Below are 6,684 nucleotides of genomic sequence, written 5' to 3' on the forward strand. Positions count from 1 at the left end.
CATCTTTAGTATGTAGTAACATATTTTTAATTCATGTTTAATGCATATGTAGGATCATAAATTCTGGAAATATCCTGATGTTGTGTATATTCCGAGTAGGTGGTCATGTTACACTAATCATAGTGTCATTGAAGAAATCAAACTATCTTTATCTGATAAGCAACTTGAATTGTTTAGGAATACATATTTTGGGTACTTTCTTGACCTTCCAAAATCGAGCACACAACTACAACTTATTCACTCTCTTGTAAATAGAGAGTTAAAACACACACTGGATGATGTGTTTGCTATTGAAATAAATAACAAAATGTTATTTTTTGGTCTTAGAGAGTTACGGGCTCAAATTGTGTCAGTGATGACACTTCTATCAATGTTGTTGATTCTAGATGTAGTTTGATGAGTAGTTATTTCCCGAAAAAACACATTTCCAAAGAGTCATCTACGTGCATTTTTTTTAGCTAAAAATTCATAGATGATGACTCGGTTGTTTCATTGGTTGTTTTGTACTTCATCAATGATTTTTTATTTTCCTATGAGGATAACGAATACCAAATTAGCAATAGAGATTTTTACCTTGTGGAAAGTGGAAAATTCAATTCATATCTATGGAGTTTAGATGTCTACAAAAAGTTGTCTGATTATGTGAGACATGAGCTTATGTCAACGCATAAATGCTATCGAATTGGTGTCTTGCCTCTTGCTCTTCAAAGTTGGATATTTGAGTGTTGTTCAAAGGTTGATGAAGATATAGCTATTCGTGTTGCTGATTCTATTCCAAGAATCTTGAATTGGAAGACAATTGCAGAAAGTCCATTGTTAAAATATATTGAGAAATGTCTCTTCATGTCTACAAAAAATAAGGTATTTGTACAAAGTTAATACACTTTATTACATTGTTTATTTTAACTCAAGTTACTATATCTAATTTATTTTGTGTATTTGGCTTTTGAGACAAAACATCCTTTTTTATATGCAATCGGAGAAGATGATGAATCTGATTTGATCGATTCATTCACTAAGTGGCTTTATACAGGTTTAAAAAATAGGTAATTCATTTTGATTTTTTTGGATAATTTTTCTGATTCATAATATATACAAGCTTAATTCAACTTGTGGAACGCTCTGTACCTCCTTTTTAGTTTCATATTTGCCTTTTTTTTAGTTATTGTTGTCTCGGTTTTGAGTATTTTTTAATTTTTGTTCTGTTTTGATAGAAGAAAGAAACCTTATACAGATGTTCTTAATGTTATCAATCCAATATTTGAATTGGGTATCTGTACGGTATATGAAAGACTCTGATTTTACAAATTGACACATTCTGGACAACAATGGTGTGATGAGGTTAGTTATATAAATTTTAGTTGGACATTAATATTTCTTTGATTCTTTTTGTTTCTCAATCTTGAGTTTGGCTTTGTCTATTCATAAGAGTACTTCAAGGATATTTTGTGATATTTTCAGGGGGAAAAAAAGGTGTCTTTTGATACTTTTAAGTTTATTTTATATTATCAAAGATTTCTATGTCTAATTTTCTTCTTTAAAGATGTTAGATGTTTGATTTTCTTTTGTTTGACTCTTAATTGCTTTTTTCTCATACATATAACTAGCTTATCTTGATGAAGCCTAGTTAATGTTCATAGTAATCTAGTGGTCTGCAGTTTTCATTTTCCTCGTTTTGGCCTCATTTTTTGCAATTTTCTTTTTTTTGAGGCACTGTGGTATTGTATAGATCTATAAATTGGTGGAATATGTTGATTTCTTCATATATTTGATTCATGGAGCTAAATATCCTTTTTTTGTTGTTGTTGTTTTATTTTCTTTGGTTCCTCTATCCTTTTTTCTTTATTGCTGATTTTCAGTTAGAACATAAATTTGACAAATCTGGTTTATCAAGGCTGGAGTTTTTTTTAGGATAGATTGTATCTAGAAGGACTGATTAGTGATTATCATAAATTTGGATCAAATACAGTACTAATCTTTGGAATTTGAAGACAGATTGAAATACATCCTTAACTCCAAACACACTATCCCATTAGCACCCCATAATAAATCAAGGGCAGGATGAGAAAACAAAAAAAGGAATGTAAAACAAAACATGAGCACCTGGAGAAATGACAATTAGGCTGATTAGTGAGGCCAACATTTGCTCATCAAATGAATTCTTAGACACTCCTGGACGAGGTGCACCTAGAAGTAATTCCACATTCTTTCATGTGAATGCCTGAAGCATGAAAACTCAAATATTGAAATTGAAAGCACTCCACAAATTATGAATATGTATACTTAGTAGTAACAAATCGTATTTCATAATCCCTTCCTGGTTAATTGAATGTTTGTTTGTTGAGACTGTTTCTTCTTACATTTCAATCTAATTTTTTTTGCAGCATATTAATGTCATTTTCTATTACCTAAGAAAGAAAGAAAAATAAGAAACCAACAGTAAAGTTCGATTTACAACGACTGATGTGTTTTCAAGACAAATATTACTAATTCTTTCTTTAAACTTTGTGATGCTCATGAGGATAAGAAGAATTTTAAAGTAAAAGATTTTGATGATATTGCTCGGTTTATTTGTGGACGTCGTTTGTTGGCAAGTACCTCGTGGGATAAAGTGGATTATATTCTTGTTCCACTAAACATTAAAGAGAATCGTCACTGAATTTTTGTGGTGTTTGGTATTGGGCAAAGGTCTTTGGAGGTTTATGATTCATTTCCGGCTAGGGGTGGGGTGAATTTAGAGGTAAAAAATATTGTTGAGATGCTTTCAGTTGTTTTATCATATTATTTAAGTGTAGTCAAATTCTATGATAAGTGTCTTGAATTGAAGGCAAAATTAAAATACAGTGAGATAAATGAGTTCGAGAAAATTGAATTTCATTTCATAACTAAAGGTGTTCTCAGACAACAACAGGATTAATTGTAAGTATTATCAAATGGGTATTTTTTTTGTATTAAACTGATATTTTGATAACAATTTTATATTGAATTTTGTAGGAATTGTGAAGTTTCCTTTGCTGCATTTGCAGAGTTCGTAAGTAATGGCCAACATATTCTTAATCAACAAGTAAAGGTAGACATTCTCCGAAAGAGATTTGGAGCTATATTATGGGAATGTGCAAGAAGGAAGCAAGCGAGTGACCTTCAAAGTAAAGATGAAAGACCAATTAGATAAAGGAATATTGTTATATTAGTTAGATGACTATGAAAACTATATAATGTAAAACAACTTGTAGTTAAGCTATGAAAAACTATATTGGTCTATTTTGTAAGTCTTGGTATTATATACCTAACTGTATTGTTTATATGTAAGTCTTCTATTTGAAATTGTTTCTTCTTTGTGTCCTTATTGATGCTGTCATGGTAATTGTTTCAGGATTTTCAAGTGAACAGAGCATACTCAACACTAACCTTTATAATTTCCACAAGTAAATTAAACCTGAATTAAACTTCAACTAAAGCTATATTACACAAATGCAAAATAACAAATGAATTAAACCTAAATTAAACCTAAGCTAAAGTTGTATTACATTAATACTAACAAGTGAATTAAACTTTGAATTAAAGTTATATTACACAAATACTAACAAGTGAACTAAACCTGAATTAAAGTTGTATTACACAAATGCTAACAAGTGAATTAAACCTAAACTAAAGTTGTATTACACAAATACTAACAAGTGAATTAAATCTGAATTAAACTTGAATTAAAGTTCATTCTTGACACATACCCGTGAAGTGCTCTCCCCAACCTCTCATTCCCAAGAGCCTCACAAGCTGAAATCACACTTGTTATGGTCATCAAATTCGAAAAAAAAAACTAAATTTCCGCATTGAGGAGAACAACATTAACCCCTCCAAAAATTCACCATTTTCAAAGTAACCCGAAATCATAGCAATCCAAGAAATTCTATCTCTCTTAGACATTCCATCAAACAACACTCTTGCACTGCAAACATCACCACACTTAACATACATTATAATTAACGCATTAACGATATCGATTTCCGAATCATGGCTGAAACGTATTGCATAAGCATGTATCTTTCTACCTATTCTCCAATCAGGCATACCCCCACAAGTTCTTGAGACGCAAGGAAAAATATAGACATCAGGCCTAATTCCAATCCACAACATCCGTTGATACAAATCCAAAGCCTCATCAAAATGCCCATTTTCACAAAAAAAAAATACCAAAAACACATCCTTTTCCTCCATTTCCCAAAAACATACCAAAAACACATTCCTTTTCTCCGTTTTATCAAAAACATACGAAGCATCACCCAAGTTCCCCAACCCGATAAACATACTCAACAAGGGATTTTCAGGCCTCAAGCTCAACTGGGTCATTCAAATGAAATCTTACAGCAAAAAACAATTAAAAAAAACAAGATTCCAGTAAACTATATCATTTCATCTATATATCATATCAAATGTAACTATACACATAGAAACATTCCAGTAAACTGAATAACATGAGGTTGCACAACTAAGAAAGCATTCTATTAAACTGAACATGATCCAAATTCGTAGAGTCAATGAGCTTTTAAGACAAACTGCTAAAAAAATTATTATTTTTTATTCTTGATCATAAGGCCTGACATTTTTGCAAGTCTTCCTGTTGTGATGATGTTGTCCACAATTATTGCATGTAATTTTCTCCTTCTTGAATCCATCTTCTCTCAGTTGAGTATGCCTTTTGTTTTTTGGCCTTCCCGAAAGTCTCTTTCCATGAGGTGGAAGTACAACATCTTTAAGAACATGTGTTGGTGTGTTCCATGTACTTTCATTTTGTAGGGGATTTATTTGAAATTGATATGTCAACAATAATTTTTTTTATATAGTAAGCCGAACACTATTTCTCATAACCAGTGTGTTTTATTGTTAAAACGGCCAAAGTATGTGGACATGGTAACTCATCCAATTGAAATCTACCATATATGCATGTACGTTGGTGAAGACATACTGTGAATTGTGTAATACCATCAAGTACGGTATACACATATTTATTTGTCTCTACAACCTATGAAAAGGAAAAAAATATTATCAAGATAGATGTTAGATATGAATCCGAAGAAAAAATACTAGCAAACAGATTAGGCATACCTTTAATTTCTCTGATGCAGTTTTATTGCGCCACAATATATTTTCATACTTTTTTCAAGGTGAAAATCTGAAAATGTCGCCTTTGATATGTTATTGTTATTCCATTTTTGTACAAGATGTCTCAAGAATTCCAAGAGTTGCAAGACTGTAAGAATTTTGGCATGTCTTGTTCGTGAATTGACAGATTCTGCTATATTTGATGTCATCACCCAAGTTCTGTTTACTTCAGCATGCACACATGACCATTTGTTGTATCCAATGTTCAACAAGTAATCTTTGATCCTCTTATCTATTTTCTCAACCATTGTCATACATTAATTAAATTTTGTCATGGTGTATGTTTTTGCCATAGAGTATAACAACTCAGTGACCCTTTGTTGACTTCTTCTGAAAATTTTTATTATGTTCTGCAGTAAGTGTCACATACACTCAAAATGAGGTACTTCATCATAAACTGTTGAAACTGCCTTAAAAATGCTTGCATGCCTATCGGAAACAATACAAATCTCTAGTCTTTGACCGAATGCACCTATGAATGGCTCAAAAAATCACCTCCAAGATGAATCATTCTTTGAATAGACAATAGCATAAGCAAGTGGCAGTATACTCCCTGCACCATGTACACTTTGTTTAATACAATTTTAATACATTTTTACTGCAATTATAATACATAGTTCAAAAATTCAATATAGAAAACACTTGTATCATATTCGAAAGTCTGACCTGCTACATCTAAGGTATTAGCGGTTAGCAGGTCCCTTTGTATGCTCCTTTTAAGAAAGTTGCATCAACAACTACAATTGGTCTACAATATTCCCATCCTTTTATCGAGATGAACAAAGCTACAAACGCATATAAAAAACGGTCATCCTCTGATTTATGCAATCTTATACGAGAACCAGGGTAAGTGCCTATAGTATGTAAAAGTAGCTTGACAACTTTGCATATGATTGAATCGGATCACCCCGGATTAATTCAAAAGCTTCTTCTTTAGCTCTCCAAGCTTGCATATATGTGAGTTGCACACCATATTCAGCTAACATGTCACGTTGTATGTCTTTTGGTGTGTAAATAAAATCTGGTTCAACACATTTACCCACAATAATACTCCCAACAACACTATTAGTTGATAGCCTTTCCGATAATGAATTATATAGCAACAAACATGTTCGTTCGCTTTCAAATTCTCTAATTTTGAACATTTCAGCTTTGTTCAAGCTTTAAGCTCGTAAACTCCAACTGCAGTTTTCTCCTAGGTACTGTATCGAATAGCTATAGAAAAAATATTAATACACAATTAATAATTTAAAGTGACTTGAATTTAGGTCTTACCTGATTGCACTTGATCTTGTTGTCTTGAATTGAAAATGATTAAGAAAGGAATGTCTTTTTAGTACACTGTGAGGACATATTTATTCTTATACACCTCATCTTTCTCAAATAAAGAGTGACTGGGATTAAGAATGATGTCTAGTGCTAATTCTTTTAGCTCATCAACTTCTTCACATGATACAAATCCAATTAACCCTATTGCTTCATCAATACCATTAAATGTATTAGAGAAGTATGAATTGTGTATAA

This window comes from Solanum lycopersicum, chromosome 11, assembly GCF_036512215.1.
Source record: "Solanum lycopersicum chromosome 11, SLM_r2.1".
Taxonomy (NCBI): domain Eukaryota; kingdom Viridiplantae; phylum Streptophyta; class Magnoliopsida; order Solanales; family Solanaceae; genus Solanum; species Solanum lycopersicum.